Source organism: Capsicum annuum, chromosome 11, assembly GCF_002878395.1.
Source record: "Capsicum annuum cultivar UCD-10X-F1 chromosome 11, UCD10Xv1.1, whole genome shotgun sequence".
Classification (NCBI taxonomy): domain Eukaryota; kingdom Viridiplantae; phylum Streptophyta; class Magnoliopsida; order Solanales; family Solanaceae; genus Capsicum; species Capsicum annuum.
Window position 1 is genome coordinate 154025317 of NC_061121.1, and position 17449 is coordinate 154042765.

Below are 17449 nucleotides of genomic sequence, written 5' to 3' on the forward strand. Positions count from 1 at the left end.
CCCCTGCTACAACAATCTTCTCCGAACTAGGCACGCCTCTCACCACCTCCTCCAAAGCCTCCCAAAACCGCATCTTCTCCTCCCCCTCCGATCCCACGTTCAATTTCGTTAAAATAGTAATTGTAACCGAACTGAATTAATTTTTACAATTTTGATTCGATTTATCGCAGTTAGATGTTTCCATTTGAATATCATCATTTGGGCCTTTTCTTTATGGGAAAATAAAATAAAGTATACATCCTTAAATTATATACTGCAAGTCATAACAATAGTTCTTACATTGCAGTTAATAACAATTCTTTAAAAGAAAAAACAAATTAGTAACAAATTTAAAACAAAAAAAAATTAATGGAAAAACATTTTTATATATGCTTGTTAAAAGAATCTTCAATTTTAATAGGAATTAGTTATTATGTGGGCTAAAATTATGAACCTATTAATGAGCATGTTTTATTCCTATGTCTTCAATTATATTTATATTCAATTTTTAAAAGAAAAATAAATATTCTCCTTACCTCTCTATAGTTCCTTCTTACGCAATCTCTCAATAATATAATTATGTATTATAGTACAGTATCTTTAATTTCCGATTCATGTATTTTGAATTTACAAAAATATTGGTGGTAGAATTACATATGAAAACTGATGCCAATAAATTTTATATTTTAACAATTTAATTTTTAAATTTTGAAAATTATATACAAGTATTTATTTATTATTTTAAACAATTACATTGAAATCGGTTTATATATAACAAAATCATATTTTAAATGATTATTATTTTTTGGGGTCTCAATTTATGAAATTGGTATATAAGATTCAACATACAAATGATGTATTTATAAGGCTGTTTTTAGTGTATGAAAATGGTACTTAATATGATATCCATGAATTAGTTTAATAAATTTCATTGAAGCCAATTTATATACTCATTTCATACTTAAGTAATGTTTTTTGGAGTTATCAATATATAGAATTGATATTAAAATTGATATCGATGAGTTTAGTATATGTCACATTTCTATGAAATGAATTTTATGAATGTGGCAATTGATAAGAAAAATGGTGTTGTATGTTACGTAATCTTCTTAGTGTATGTAATGTATATTGAATGAAAAACTATTACTTTAAAATAAACTAACTGATAATTATTTGATATCTTTTTTTTTAATCAAATATGAGCATGTAGACCATTTAACATAAAAAACATATCCAAAAAGATTACAATAAGTATTGCCATATGCCCAAAAATCAAGCCCATACCCGAAAATCCAAAACCAAAAAGGAAATATCAGTACACTAAAAAGAAAAACCTAGCCCCATCATATCCACACACCCTAAAGTTCCATCTCCGGCGAGGTAACCTGTTCCAGTGAAATCTCAACGGTAAAGCACAAGTGAGGATACACATTCGCCATGAGCTTGAGTGAATGCATTTGGATGCGCGAAACCTCTCACAGACATCATGAATTCGAGCTCAATGAAGACTTCTTCAGCTCATTGCAAGTATATCATCTCTAAATGCTTATGTTAGATCAATGGCGTTCCTATCAACAACAATATTTGACGATTTTCTCACCCTTTTCCTCCCTTTCAGCAGAATGACCTCAACGAGCTACCACTGCTGAAAAGTCATAAACGAGTGATAAACCTTCTCCAAGGTACAAACTTCCTCTTTTCCTGGAAATGGTTCAAATGATTTGGTGTTGTTGTATCAATTGAGTTATTATTTGGGTCTGCCTTTGCATTATGTTGAAATTTTTGTCCTGACACTTCTTTATTCTAAGATAAGGAACTTTACTTTTTTCCAACATTATAATCTTTCTTGCTGCCTCTGGAACTTCCTGAATATTGTTAAAATAAAGCTTAGTTGTTCCTGCAAAATCACTAATCAGATTAATAAAAAGGTCGGCCAACTGATTCCCCTCTCTGAAAGTATGCTCCGCCTTCACTATCTTGTTATTCATTAAGTGTTGAATCTTCTTGATCTCTAAGGAAATTGACCAGGGCACCTCCTAAATACCATCAAGAATTTTATTAAGAATTAGTGAATCTGTTTCCAGTGTCAGTGGAAATAAATTATGTTCAACACAATACTCCAACCCTAACCTCATTGATATTACTTTAGCATCAATACTCAGACCCTCCTTTATTTTCCTTGATTCAGCATAAATAAACTCCCCTTCAACATTCCTGATGCAGAAACCACTAGCACAAGGACCTGAATTTCCTTTACTACTCCCATCGGAATTACACTTATATCCCCTTTCTTGATGCTCCCATTTAATCACAGTGCTGCATATGAGAGGACAGTACTCTTCAAAAAATTCCACCATCATTGGCCATGTATCTGGAATGTTTTGAAGCCAAGGATATTTGCTTTTAGCCATCATCCAAATATTTGTATTGATCTCAAACACCATAGCATTTCTTGACATCTTTCCTCTGTTTCTTATTTTGTTTCTTGTCTTCCACAATTGTCAAATTATAAAAGCTGGGACAGCCTTGTACAAAGGCTTTAATTTGGCTCCACAATATGCATTCCACCATCTCACAATAGTGTCTTTAAATTGAATAAATAGACCAGCTATTGCTGCAGCCCCCGAAAACATTCTCCACAAACTACTTGCCATTGGACATGAAATAAACGAATGGTCAAAAGTTTCTGGAACATTATTGTTACAGAAACAACAGGTAACCACTTCAGTTATTTTCATCTTGACTAGTACCTCTCCCATAGGAATTCTATCCCACTATATTCTCCACATCAGAAAAGAAATTTTGAAAGGAATTTCTTTTTCCCAAATATGCATAATCATCTCCAGAGGTGTACTAGTATGCCTTAGTAAATTCCATGCACTTTTTACAAAGAACTTGCCAGAATTTGTAAGCATCCACCATGGTTTATCCCATCCCTCATTGTTATGAATCTTTGCAATTAGTTGTTTCACTTGGTTTCTAACATCATCATTCAACAGTTCTTCAATCAGCTCATAATTCCAGTTCCCATGATTCATCAACTGATTTACCTCATCCAAATTTCCATTGATGTTATGACTAACAGGAATATAGTACTGCAGACCACCCAATTGGGTCCAGTTATCCAACCAAATATTAGAATGACCACATCTCGTTTCCCACCAAATCTCCTGATCAATACTATCTGTAGCTTACAACATGTGTTTCCATCATTGAGACCCTCCCCTCTATTCTACTACCTGGGGTCTATGCCTTTTGCAATATTTAATACACAAAAAATTAGCCCACAAAGATTTTTTGGTCCTAAAGTTCCACCATAACTTAGCAAACAAGGCCTTTGATACATCAAATAAAGACCTGAATCCCAATCCACCCTCACTCTTAGGTAAGCAAATTTCTTACCAAGCAACCCAGTGTTTTGCTCTTCCTTTCTCTTTAAAATTCCATAAAGTTTAGCAAATATTCTATGGAGATCATTGATAACACACTTAGGAGGAATAATAGCAGATAGAAGATAAATAGTGATACTTTGTAAAGCATGATTAATCAGGACAAACTTACCCCCAAAGGATAAGAGTTTACCTTTCCACACATTCAGATTATTCTGCATCTTTTTCATCAATTCGGCAAAGTCCTATTTCTTCTTCTTTGCATGACTAATAGGAAATCCTAAATACATCAACAGAAATTTGCCCCTCTAAAAACCAGTGACTACTTCAACTTGCCGAGTAACTTTATTAGAAGCCTTGTTATGCATATAAAATAGACTTTTTTCCTTATTAATCTTCTACCCTGACTGTAGTCATACTTCTCTAGCACCTCCATAATCAATTTCAAAGATTTTGCTTCTGCTGAGGCAAAAATAATGGTGTCATCTGCATACTCTAAGTGATTCAAATTGTCACTCAATTTGGGCATGACAAAGCTCTTAAAATCCCTGTTATAAAACAGCAGATTAAGAACTCTAGAGAGAACTTCTGCTGACAAAATGAAAAGAGAAGGAGAAAGAGGGTCTCCTTGCTTAACACCTCTATTTAAATGAAAAAAGCCACGAGTCTGTCTATTAATAAGAATAGAATACCAATTGTTAGCAAGTAGCCTCCAGATTCTATCCACTAAAAATCTATTGAAATCCATTTTGTATAAAACTGCAATTAAGAAGTTCCAATCCTCTCTATCATAAGCTTTAGCCATATCAAGCTTAATAACCACATTAGCAGGATTTCCTCTCTTCCGAATGTCTGAAATAATTTCCTGAGCTATTAAAACTTTTTCTGTAATGCTTCTTCCCTTCACAAAACTTGACTGATGAGGAGAAACAAGATTAGGCAAAAGATTTTCCATTCTATCATGAATAATCCTTGAGATAACCTTGTTTAAAAAATTACTTAAACTAATTCGTCTTAAGTCTGAAAATGTGACATCTTTTTTAGGAAATAAGACCAAGTTAGTATAAGTAACAGATTTAGGCAGGGTAGATCCACCAAAAAAGAATTAACAACTTCTATAATATCTCCACCCACTATATCCCAACAGACTTGATAAAAATGACCAATGAAGCGATCAGGACCACATGAACTCTGACTATTTAGCTCAAAGACAACTTTTCTAATCTCTTCTTCATTGGGCATAGCATTAAGCCTAGTATTTTCCTCATCAGTGACATAGGGAAAAATATTCTGTAATAATGAACCCTGACCAGAAGTGGATTCTCTAGAGAATTGATTCTAAAAATATAACACTGCCTCACTTGCAATTTGGTCATCTCCTTCAGCCCAAGAGCCATCTTGCTTCCTAATTCTTTTCAATTGCATTCTTTTCCTTCTCTCTTTTACCAAACAATGAAAGAACTTAAGTGTTTCTATCTTATTCAGAGAACCATTGAATATTAGACTTGTGCCTCCAGAATTACTTTTCATAGTGGATATACTTCTTTAATTCGTCCTGAGCTTTTTGTAAGATAATCCTGTTGTCAGCTGAGGGAAATTCTTCAAACAATGCCTCCTTAATTCTCATAATTTCTTCCCTTATAATCAACTGTTTAAACATATCCTTAAATATTTCTCTGTTCCACTTAGTCAATGCATTTTTAGCCTTCTTCATCTTTTCCTTCAGCAACCCAACTTTTTCTAACTACATCTTTAAGATCATCTCTTTCTGTCCAGAATTTCAAAAATCTAAAGGGTTTTATGAAATTCCGAGCGTCACCACCACAAGAGAGTAATAAAGGAGCATGATCAGACCCTGTTCTGGCCAGGGGCTGCATTTAAACATTATTAAACAAATCCAACAAAGCCTGATTAGTGACTATTCTATCCAACCTCTTAAAAATGCAATCTTTATCTGCCCTACCATTCCACCAAGTAAAAAGGCTTCCAGAGAAAGAAATATCAAAAAGCTCGCAGGAATTAATGCGGAATGCAAAATCTTCAACCTCTTGAGGATAAACAGGCAAACCTCCAATTTTTTATTCTTCACTCATGATAATATTAAAGTCTCCTCCCACCAAGGCAAAGAAATGTTACTACCAAGAGAGTATAAATCATCCCACAAACTTATCCTCTCCAAAAAAGAACATTTAGCATAGACTATAGCAGAGATTATCTGTTTACCCTCTTCCCTAAGTAAGATGCAAAGTCAACTGTTGATCAGTATCAGAAATCACCCCAACCTGAATGTGCTCTTTAATAAATACCCATATCTGTCCGTTCTGATTATAATTGACATATTTCATCCCAGTCTCCTCTTAAACCTTTGGATATGTGTAGTATCTTGAAATGTTTCCATCAAAGTAATAAGAAAGAAATTATGATGTTTGTTCAACATTTGAACTCTATGAAAAGTATTTTGAGTTTTCACTGACCTTATGTTCCAAAAAAGAGCTTTGTATTTCATTTTACAGTAGATTTAACTCCTCTTTTTGCTAGAATTCTTGTTGGTTGGTTACTACTTTCTCCTTTCTTTATGCCTTTCTTCCCCTTTCCCACCGACTGACTGGAAATTCCTGCTTCTTTACAAATATTGGACATGTTTTTAGCATTATCAACTTCTTCCATATCTTCCAAAGCTGGTTCTATCTTCTTTAGATCTTTTTCAATTTTATCACTCTGCAAAAACTGATGTGAAACTACTTCAGGCAGAATCTTCTTAGGAGATGTATTCCTTTCAGCAATAGAGGCAGATACTGGAAGCCTCTCATATTTACTTTCCTCTCCCTGCATATTTACTGGCTCTTTATCAGCTGGAATTGGATATGACATTACTTCTCCTGAGTATGCAGACATTTGAAATTGACATTCTTCTACTAATTGCAAAGGTTCCTGGTAAGTTGCTTCCTCAAGTTCATGCAATAATCTACCTTCTGCCCCTAGTTCAGTAGTAGCCAACATAGTTGAAGAATCTTGTTCATGAACCTTGTGTATATAATCTGCTGCTCCCTCTTTTTGATTATCATTTGCCTGTAGTTTTCCAACCTGGATGTCATAAAGTTGCTGCTGGCATTGATCATTTTTTGAGGCTTCATTATTCCTTTATTGCAAGATATTATCTCCTGTACATTGACATTTTGATTTATCTGCATTATCTGTTTGTTCTGCCTAGCCATCTTTTCTTCACTGTTTACCCCTTGACTAATATTTTCCCTGCAACCACTGTCCACTTGCTTACCTCTTTGTACAGATATGTCCTCTTGCACATTTTGAACATCACCCTTTTCCTTTATGCTACAATCTTCCCCACTATTAGTATTATCATCCTCGCAATCTATATTATTCAAAACACCAAATGAGTTACTAGTCTCTACCTCCTGTTTCTGCAACAACTTCATGGAAATATTAATATCACTATTAGTGAATTCAGACTCCTTTGACAATTTTTTTGTGGTATTTCATGTAAACCCCCGCTATTTATTTCTCTGAATGTATGGGGAAGTAAATCTTTTTCCTCCTGTAGCTTTTGCTTCTCTTTAATATTTTTGAATTGTTTTTTCAATTCAGGATGAAGAGCTCTACATTATTCCTCATGATGACCTTGCAATTTACAAGTATTACAGTACTTGGGTAAATAATCATACTGAATCTGAATCTGTTCAACTCTGGTATTTCCATTCTTGGCATTAAGCACTTCAATTTCTACCATTTCAGGCAATTTGGCAAGTAAATCAATCAGCATCTTCACTTTCGCACAACTTGGCCTAGTCTTATTGATGCTAGCCATGTCCAACTGCAATGGTTTTCCTACCGCTGCTGCCAATGAGAATAATGATTCCTTTACAAAGAATGTTGGTAATAGGCCTGGAAAAGAAATCCAAGCTACCGCTTGAGTGGTTTCCTCTGTAGACTTGAAGGTTGCATCATAGATGAGTGGCCTTATTTGATAAAAATATCCCTCTTTATCCAAAATGTAATACATTGTTTTACACAGGATGTTCACAAAATCTTCCATATGACTCAATCTAATCAAGACATGCCTATTGCGGAGCAATCCAATTTTTCATTCACCCTTAATGTTACATTGTTTGGGAATTTGTGAACGTAATTCCTCTAGTGAAGGCCATCCATAGGAGAATTTTCCAATAACGGCGTATTGAAGATTCTCTATGATATTCATTTTATGTACCTCCTCTTCGGTCCATGTAATTCTAGGAATACCTTCTACATATTTGAGCTGTTTCATAGAAATCGCTACTCCCTTATCTGACGAATGAGATGGATTTTCATTCATAAAGTCTGCATATTTCACCTTTTCTATGATATGTGATGTTGTTTTTCCTACCATACCATCATTAATCTTCAACTCCACAAGTAGACTTTGACGAGTTACTAGGCAAACTAGAAGATGGAGTTATTGTTTTATATAAATTAGGGAACAAAGCTTCAGACGTGGGAATCTTTTTGTCATAAGTTACTCGTATGGTTATGACGATGGGAGAGAATGGAGTTACACAACTATTTAGGAGAGAGCTAATTATATATACTTTATATGATTCTTTTAACTTAAAACTAAATTGTTACTACATTTTAACAGAATTACTACAACTTGTGTCTAATTTCATAGTTCAAAAATTATGCAAAGGTATAGTTACAAATTATAATAAACAATCTAAAAAGTATATATCAAAATCGAATCACTTTGAAGTAGCATATTCTTGTTCTTCGATAATAGAGATGGGGTAAAACACCCCAAATAAAAAAAAGGTCTAGAAAGTACAATCGAGTTGTTTTCTTCTAATAATCTAGAACTAGCAGAGTCAAATTTACACTTTGTAGACATGATTCAAACAAATTGTTTTTAAGTTGAGTCCATTTTATAACTCAAAGCAACATTAGATAAATAAAAAACAACGTTCATACGTAAAAGCAAGAAAGTTCTCTAAAAAAGAAGAGAAAAAATAATTTAAGGAAAAAAGAGTAGATCGGTGGTGAAAGAAAATCTTTTATAAATAAAATAAATGTGAAGAATTGTTTGAATGTTGAAAAAGTAAAAAAAAAGTATTTTACTGAAAAGATAAAAAACGTGTATCAATGTAAAAAATATTTTTACCAAAGTTTACTACTTAATTTAATAACAAATTTTGTAACTTAACTGATAAAATTTTAAAAAAATTTTAAATACAAATAACTATTGAAAGCAACAGATATCAAAAATTAAAAATTAGGAGATAGTTTAACTAATAATTATGAAAAAGTGATTTATTTTTTATATGAAAAAATAATTTTTTCAAAATTGCTATAAATTACAATTATTTTTTTAATTCAATAATTATGAAAATGTGTTTCTATAACTTGCAATAACCAATCTAATAAGTAAATACAAGATACTTTTTACTTTATTTATCATAACTAGGCTTTTAAAGTTGGACCAGTTTTTTTAAAGAATAGACTTTTAAAACCAACAAACTACTGATTGTGGATATATGATTTCATAGGTTGTCAAAGATTAAAACTAAGTAAAAGCTAAGAATAAATCAGATCTTTAAGATCAAATTTGTTAAAAAAAATTCACACAATGATTCATATTTCCATTACTTGAAACAAAAAAGGATCTAATGTCATAATTACAGAATCTTCATCATAATAAGACCAATAACCTCTTTTGTTCGAGTATGCATAACCTTTAATGAGTCTTTGATATCACTAAGATCCGAGCTTAAACACAAAATGAACTACAAGTTTGTAATAACATTAACCAAATCAGCAGGCTTGGCATGAAAACTGCACAAGACAAAAACTAAATCAGCATTCTTTCATTTACAATAATCAAATAAGAAATTTTGCATTTTCAATATTCTAAATTAGACTCCATTTAAACTACTGATAACAAAATAAGGAATGCAAATTGCTCATAATCACACTGCTCTATTGATAACACAAAAGCACAGAGTGTGCACTTTCCGCATTGAATTTAAAACAAAATTAAAAACATAAAATCAAAAGTCAAATTTATATCCAGAAACTGAGTTATATATAAATTTGTTTTTACTTACCACATATACCACTGTCTGATAGTTTCAAGTTGCAACTACTGTGTACACATCAACAATACTAGATTTGTTTCCACTAAAAGACATTCCTAAAAAAGAAATGAAACAACTTGTTAGTTGTTATTCAATATAAATAAATAATTATTTTTGATATAATGAATACAAAAGCATTAAATTCTTACCAAGTTCAAGTTTCTACAGATATTCTAAATCTTATTTGATATTAATTGAAATAGGTTCACTTCTAAGCTAATCTTGAAGACAAAAAAGAGATTTCACTAATTTAGGATCTTCATTTTCTTTCATCTCTTTCAAAATTATATCAAGTTCAATAATTTTCTTAAAATGTACATTTTTAGTGACATACTTTGAACTAGAAACCTTCAAAGTAAGTAGATAAAATGTTTCAATAAACGTTACCATCAACCTCACTTGTAAGGATACCTGCACTTGTTTCATCTTCACAAGGAGATATATGGAGATTGTAATAATCATACAGGTCATTTTCTATATTTTCACATATTTTCGTTATTTAGAGCTTTTCTATAGCTGTCTCAAGTCATTTATGACTTGGTCGAGCTGACAGTTCAGTTACTGGATAGTTCGTTTGGTTCTTAGAGTCAATTTCCTATTTTGAAGTCTTTACTGTAAGGATTTGCTACCGAGCATAAACTTTAGTTTAACGACCTCGTATATCAGTTTTGACAGTATCCTCAGCCCCAAAATATCGATTTTAGACTAGGTGAAACTTTGATTTGGGTCCTAAGGAATCCGAACTCATTTCAGGTTATTAATTAAAAATTGATAAAAAAGGCCTATGGTTGTGGGGCCCACTTTTAGCCGAAACAATCTCAGATGGAAATTTTGACTACACCTTAAGTCCAAAATATTGAATTGATAGGTTATCATAGTTCGCTTGCATTCTCGAGATTCTGAATGAATCCCAAGGGGTTGGTAAAAACTTGAAATTTTCAAGTTTCAGTTGATGTATTACTCAGCTGGTGTATCCACTAAAGCAATACTCTGGTCACTTTAGTGGTTAACCAGTCTATCACGACCCCAAAATCAAGGGTCATGATGGCACTTATCGCAATAAGTCTTGACAAGTAAGCCTATCACCCAAATTGACCTGAAATGAAAGATAATATCAAAACCCAAGGCAAGACTCTTAAAACAGAGTTAAACCACACAAACATGATAATTAGAGGAAAAATACTATCAAGATACCTAATCAAATCCCCAAAACATGATGTTATAGTACAAGAACTAACACTACAAAAAAAACAACATTTAACAACAAATAAATTGTCACTATTCTTTGTAAATCCATCGCTAAACAGAATTAAGATGGAATAGCAACAGATTTCTGTCTGTTGCTATATTGCTAGTTGCTAGCCTCTTAGCGATGAAAAAATAAATTTCGTCGCAAAACTTGTGACCGCTTTGCTATGAAAGATATCAGTTGTTGTTGTTACCAACGGACTAGGCCGTTGTTATATCGTTGTTATTTCTAAAATTCATTTCCGTCTTGGCTAAATTTACGACAGGACACTTTGTTGCTGATCCATTGAAATATAGTTTGATCGACTGAGAAGCTGTCTTTAGCGACCAAATTTATATTTCACAATCCATCGCTAACAACATCATTTTCATAATTGGTTCCTATACCCATAACATGATTTTATATTAATATTTGCTACCCATCCCAGTTTGAAGGATGTTAAGCCATAACTTATCTCAAATGCTGAAATTGGGTACAAACAAGACTTCAACCCGAGCTTACACCTCACAAATGGATCTGCGATAAACTAATACATAAAATATAAAATTTATGCGTCAAAATAAAGCCAATGATGCCCATATTGCCCATTTTTAGGTTGGGTCAAAATGGCCCATAAAATGGGTTCACAAAAAAAGAAGGGTAAAATCAATTTTTTGTCCAAAAATATATTTTCCAATAATCAAGCAAAAATAGTTTGACATTGGGATTTAAATCGAAGAATCATTAATTTAGACCTTTTGGGCCAAAATCCTCAGTTTCTATCTTTGAATTCATGTTTTAACAAGGTTGTAGTGATACAAATAAAAAAAATAATTAAAATAGGAATTTGGAGCTTACCCAAGCTTAAAAATGAAAGAAGTAGCTCAAAAATTCAAAACTCCAAGCTCCAAGTCTCAAAAATGGTGAATAAAATGAGAGAAGAATTTTATATACCCAGGTGCCAGATGCTGCTACAACGGTCAAATGACTACTTTAGTGGTCACCGCTAAAGCGGTCAAGTACCGATTTAGCGATACCCACCAATGTGAGCCAGTTCGCTAAAGTGGACAAGGATTGTTTTAGCGCCCTTTGCTAAATCAAACAAAGGTCCGCTAAAATAATTTTGCCCAGTTAGTAGCCGATTGCTAAAGAGGCCAAGTGGCATTTTAGAACTCACTACTAAGGAGGATAAGGTGGTGCTTTAGCGGCTGCACTAGCTGAGTGGTGCATCAGTTAAGTGGTGCACCAGCTGTGGAGACTTGAAAATTTCAAGTCTCTGCGGACCCCTTGGGGTTCATTTGAAATCCTAAAAAGACAAACAAACTATGCTACCCTATCAAATTCGATGCTCCAGACTCAATGATGACACTAGGTTTTTTAAAAAACATTGTTTTAACAGAATTGACCCCTGAGACCTATTTTTACAACTTTTAAAGCTAGGGGCCGAAATGAGATACAAAAGTTGTAAAACCACACCAACCATGTTAGCAACCTAAAATTGACGTTTTAGATCTGCTGGCACAGTATGTTTTACTATCCAACGTGTAGATAAAAAGATGTTTACCAAAGTCAATTAATAAACCTTTAAGATCATCAAAACCACAATCTCACATAAATCACACTGAAATACATTAAGAACTGCGCCAATCATCCCCACACTTAGAAAGACCACAATGCAACTATGGAAAGGGGTAACATAGTAAAATCATATAGAAATAAATATTTCACACAAATCACCAAAAATCATGTCATTACATCATCCACGACTAAGAATGTAGTTCATCCTCAAAATCAAGGCACAAGAAATATCTGAATCAACAAAAAGCTAGGGATAACTACTATACATATCAGACTCCACCTCCAAGCACATGAATATCTCTAAAATGTAACCGTCTAAAATCCCTGGCTAGAATAGAGACAGGCTCTTCAACTAAAAGACAACCGCTCACCTAACTGAACTGAGTCCCAACGAATATCATGAGAATCATTTGGAATGTAATGCCGAAGCATAGAAACATGAAAAACTAGATGAACAGCTAATAAAACTGCAGGTAATTCTAACTCATAAGCCACATCCCCAATAGTTCGAAGGATTTCAAAAGGTACAATATACCAGGGGCTAAGTTTGCCCCTTTTCCCAAATATCACCACGCCCTTCATGGGCAACACACGAAGGAAGACACGATCATCAAAACTAAATCTCAAGGCACGAAGTCTACGATCCGCATAGCACTTCTGCCTACTCTGAGATGCTCAAAGTCTATCCTAAATAACCCAAACTCTATTTAAGGACTCATAAAGCAAGTCCATACCTCAAGGTCTAATCACAGAAAGCTCAAACCAACCCACTGGAGAGCGACAATGCCTACCATACAAAGCCTTGAAAGGAGCCATCTTAATGTTGGAATAGTAGATATTATTATACACAAACTCCGCCAAATCTAGATTCTACTACCATTGACCTCCAAAGTTCATCATACAAGAGTGGAGCTTATCCTCCAAAATCTAAATAGTCTGCTTCGACTGACTATCAATCTGTGGGTGAAATTAGTACTAAGATCAACCCAGGTATCCAACTCTTCCCAAAAAGCCTTCCAAAAGAGGGATGTGAACACTAAACCTCAAAGGCCAGGGTTCTCTCTTGAGTCAAAAGATACGCCAAGCTACCCATGCTAGTCGACTTCTGGCTCTAGTCATCTGCAACCACATTAGCCTTGCATGCATGATAAAGAATAGTCAAGTCATAATCCTTAAGCAACTTAAGCAAACAACACTGCTTCATATGAAGATCTCACTGGGTGAAGAAGTACTGAAGGCTACATTGACTCAAGAAAAACTTACAACGAACTCCATACAAGTAGTTCCTCTACAACTTCTAAGCAAACACTACCACACATAACTCCAAATCAAGGGTAGGGTAATTCTTTTCATGGAGCTTCAATTGACGAGAAACATACGCAATCACCTCACCCTCCTATATAGACACAACACCTAATTTAACACTAAAAATATCATAAAAGACGGTAAAACCTATGCCCTCCTTGGGCAAAGTCAAGATAGGAGCTGAGGTCAATAATCCTTTAGCTTTTGAAAACTCGCCTTAGAAGCATCAGACTATTAAAAGGAAATATTTTTCTAAGTCAACTTGGTCAACGAAGCTGCAATTAATGAAAAACCCTCATTAAAGCGCAGATAGTAGCCATCTAAACCAACAAAACTCCAAATTTTAGTAGGAGAAGTAGGAATAGACCAATCAAGAACCGTTTCAACCTTGTTCGAATCGACCATAATACCATCATTGGTCACCACATGACCTAACAAAGAAATAGACTCCAGCCAAAACTTACCCTTGGAGAACTAAGCAAACAACTTCTCATCCCTCAATCTCTAAAGTACAATCCACAGATGCTCCTCATGATTGTCCTCACTCTTGGAATAAACCAAGATATCATCTATAAATACAATGATAAAACATTTGAGATACGATCGGAAATAATTCATCAACTCCATGAACGTGGCTGAGGCATTGGTCAACACAAAGGATATAACCAAGAACTCATAATAACTAGATCAAGTCTGAAAAGCTATCTTCGAGATATTCAAAGCTTTTATCCTCAACTGGTGATACTCGAACCTCAAATTAATCTTTAAAAACACTGAAGCACCCTAAAGCTGATCGAACAAATCATCAATACGAGGAAGAGGATACTTATTCTTAACCATCATATTATTAAACTGTTGATAATCAATAGACATATACATAGATCCATCATTTTCTTCACAACAAAATAGGTACACCCCAAGGAGATACACTAGGTCAGATAAATCCCTAATCTAACAACTCCTGCAACCACTTTTTTAACTCTTTCAACTTTATTGGGGCCATCCTATAAGGAGAAAAAGAAATGGGTTTGGTACCCAACTCAACACCAATAACAAAGTCAATATCATGATCCAGAGTCATTCTAGGCAAATCAATAGAGAAAACCTCCACGAACTAATGGACAACACAAACAAAATAAAAAGGAATGGAAAACAACACTAGTATCATGAATATTAGCCAAATAAGACAAATATTTCCTCTCTATCAAATGATGAGCTTAAGGAAAGATATAACTCTCTTAGGACCCAAATAAAGCACACCCTTCTAAGATATCTTTGGCACACCAGCAAAGCTAAAGTCACAATCTTAGCATAATAATCTAGGACAACATGATAAGGTGATAACCAATCTATAACCAAGATAATATTAAAATCCACTATATCAAGGACAATCAGATCTTCCCAAGTCTCACACCCAGAAAAGGTCACAACACAGGATTGGTACGTTTGATCCACTACTAAAGAGTCTCCTACAGGGGTACATACATGAATAGGCACATCAAGAGGCTCATAAGAAGAATCAAAAGCCAAAGAAAAATATGCAAACACATATGAAAAGTCAATCTCGAATCAAATAACAAAAATCCAGATCTAAAACAAACAAGTATGATACCTGTGATAACAATGTCGGAAGCCTCTTTATCTGGTCTGACGGGTATAGCATAGCACTATCCATGACTGCCACCGACTGAGTAGCCCAGTGACCATCACTACGGGCACCACTATCTCATCCCTGCATACCTCTAGTAGAATCTCTAGCCCTCACAACTTAAGTATGAGTAGCCTTGAAGAAACTATAGGGACAGTTCTTGGCCACATAGCCAACCTCATTACACATAAAGACAACTTTATGGCCAAACTCAATAAGAGAAGCTACGACTGAGCTAGAATGGCCACCCAAAGCTATTGAAACAAAAGATCCACTACCTAAAATCTACAAGGCTGTTTACATGGGTCTACCATGATACTTATGGAAACCTCTAGAATCCCTACCTTGAGAAGTATGACCCATGAGCTCACCCTGACGATGCACCATCTTGGCTCTTCCCTGAAATCCTTAAAGAATAGACTTAGTCATCCTGGAATGTTCCACTATACTCTAGAATAATGCTCCATACACTGCCATCTGAGTCATAACTAGTTGAAGAAAAACATCCAATCCCTTCACAAAGTTTTTAATCTTCTCAGACTTAGTGGAAATGCTGGCATAAGAATATCTTGACAAGGCATAGAAATGTGCATCATACTTCGTAACAGTCATGGAGCCCTTCTCCAAGTGATCAAACTCATCTCACATCTAATCCCTCAGACTGTAAGGCACAAATCTCTCAGGTTGAGTTCTCCAAATTTTACTGGTGTTAAGGTAGAGGAGGATCCTCAGGATTTCTAGATAAGATAGAAAAGATCTTCAGGGTCATGCAGGCCACAAATGTGGAAGGGGTAAATTTTATTATCTATTAACTAAAAGATATGGTATACCAATGGTACGAGGAAAAGGGTCAAGCAAGGGGTGAGGTTGATGAGTCATCTCTGTAGGAGACTTTCTCTAATACTTTTCTGGATTGCTTCTTTCCTCCGGGGTTAAGGGAAGTGAAAGCATAGGAATTTGTTAATCTAAAACAAACAAAGATGTTATTCAAGCAGTATGCCTTGAAATTTCACCAGCTGTCTAGGTATGCTCTGGAATTGGTATCAGATATGAGGGCCAGGAGGAAAAAGTTCACTTCTGTACTGTATCGTGAGTTGATCCTTAAAAGAAGGACAACATTGCTGATTAAAGACATAGGTATCTCTAGGTTGGTTGTTCATATGAAATAGGTGGATGAGGAAAAAAGAAAGGAGGCTGAGGTATGTGAAAGGCAGGGTAAGAAGTTTAGATTCTTTGAGCAGGGTGGTGGTCAACAGCAAAGTGGTTGGGATGGTGGAAAGTGGCCAAAGAAGAAGTAGGGGAGTTATGGTTCTTTCTCCACATCTAGTTTTCCCTAACCAAAGCAGTCGGGAGACAGGCATTAACAGGGTGGCGATAACTTCAGGGCATAGGGTGCCTAATCTCAGGCTAGTGGGGATCAATCGGCTTTATCATCTCCTTCTTATAGGTTCTGTGGTCAGTTGTATTGGGGTTTTTATGATGAGGAGAGGGATAGGTGCTTTAAATATGGTCATCTAGACCATATACTTAGAAATTATCCGGTTAGTAAGGTTGCTTCAGGAGCGAACGAGGTTCCAACTGCCTCTTTATATGCTCATGCACCCAGGGGTGCTGCTTCTGCATCTGTTTCCACTTCTGTACCGGCACAGACCGAAATAGGTTATATGTTCTTGCATGCCGATAGAAATCTGAGGCATCACCGGATGTCATAAATGGTACATTACAACTCTTTTCTTCTGACGTGTATTATTTACATGATTCGGGGTCCACTCTCTCTTATGTGACCCTATTTGTAGTTGTGTATTTTGGTTTTGATCCTGAGGTTATTTCAGATCCTTTTTCTATTTCTACCCTGGTAGGTGACTCTGTTGTTATTAAAAGAGTCTATAGGAGGGTTGTGGTATCTGTTGGTAGTAAGAAGACTTTTGGAGTCGTGGGTCTTGGCCACTTTTTAACCTCTGAGGTCTAAGATATGATATAAACTTCCCCTTAAGAGCTAGGGAACCACCCTCTCATTTAATCACTGGTTCACCAGGGAACTTAAAGACAACCTTACGGGTCCGACAATCTAAGGGCACATGGCACGAGTATAACAAATCCATCCCCAAAATGACATCAAAATCCACCACATCTAATTTGAGCAAACCCACAAAAGTCTTCTTACTACCAAAAGATACCATAACCCCTCTATAGACTC

At 34.9% G+C, this 17449-nt stretch overlaps 1 long non-coding RNA gene across 1 annotated transcript; it reads left to right on the forward strand.

Moving 5' to 3' along the window:
* Positions 1–1246: 1246 nt before the first annotated feature.
* LOC107852290 lies at positions 1247–7652 on the forward strand. Its single transcript, XR_007046880.1, has 4 exons — positions 1247–1661; positions 6116–6302; positions 6975–7037; positions 7122–7652. It is a non-coding gene; the product is annotated as an uncharacterized LOC107852290 (long non-coding RNA).
* The last annotated feature ends 9797 nt before the right edge of the window (positions 7653–17449 follow it).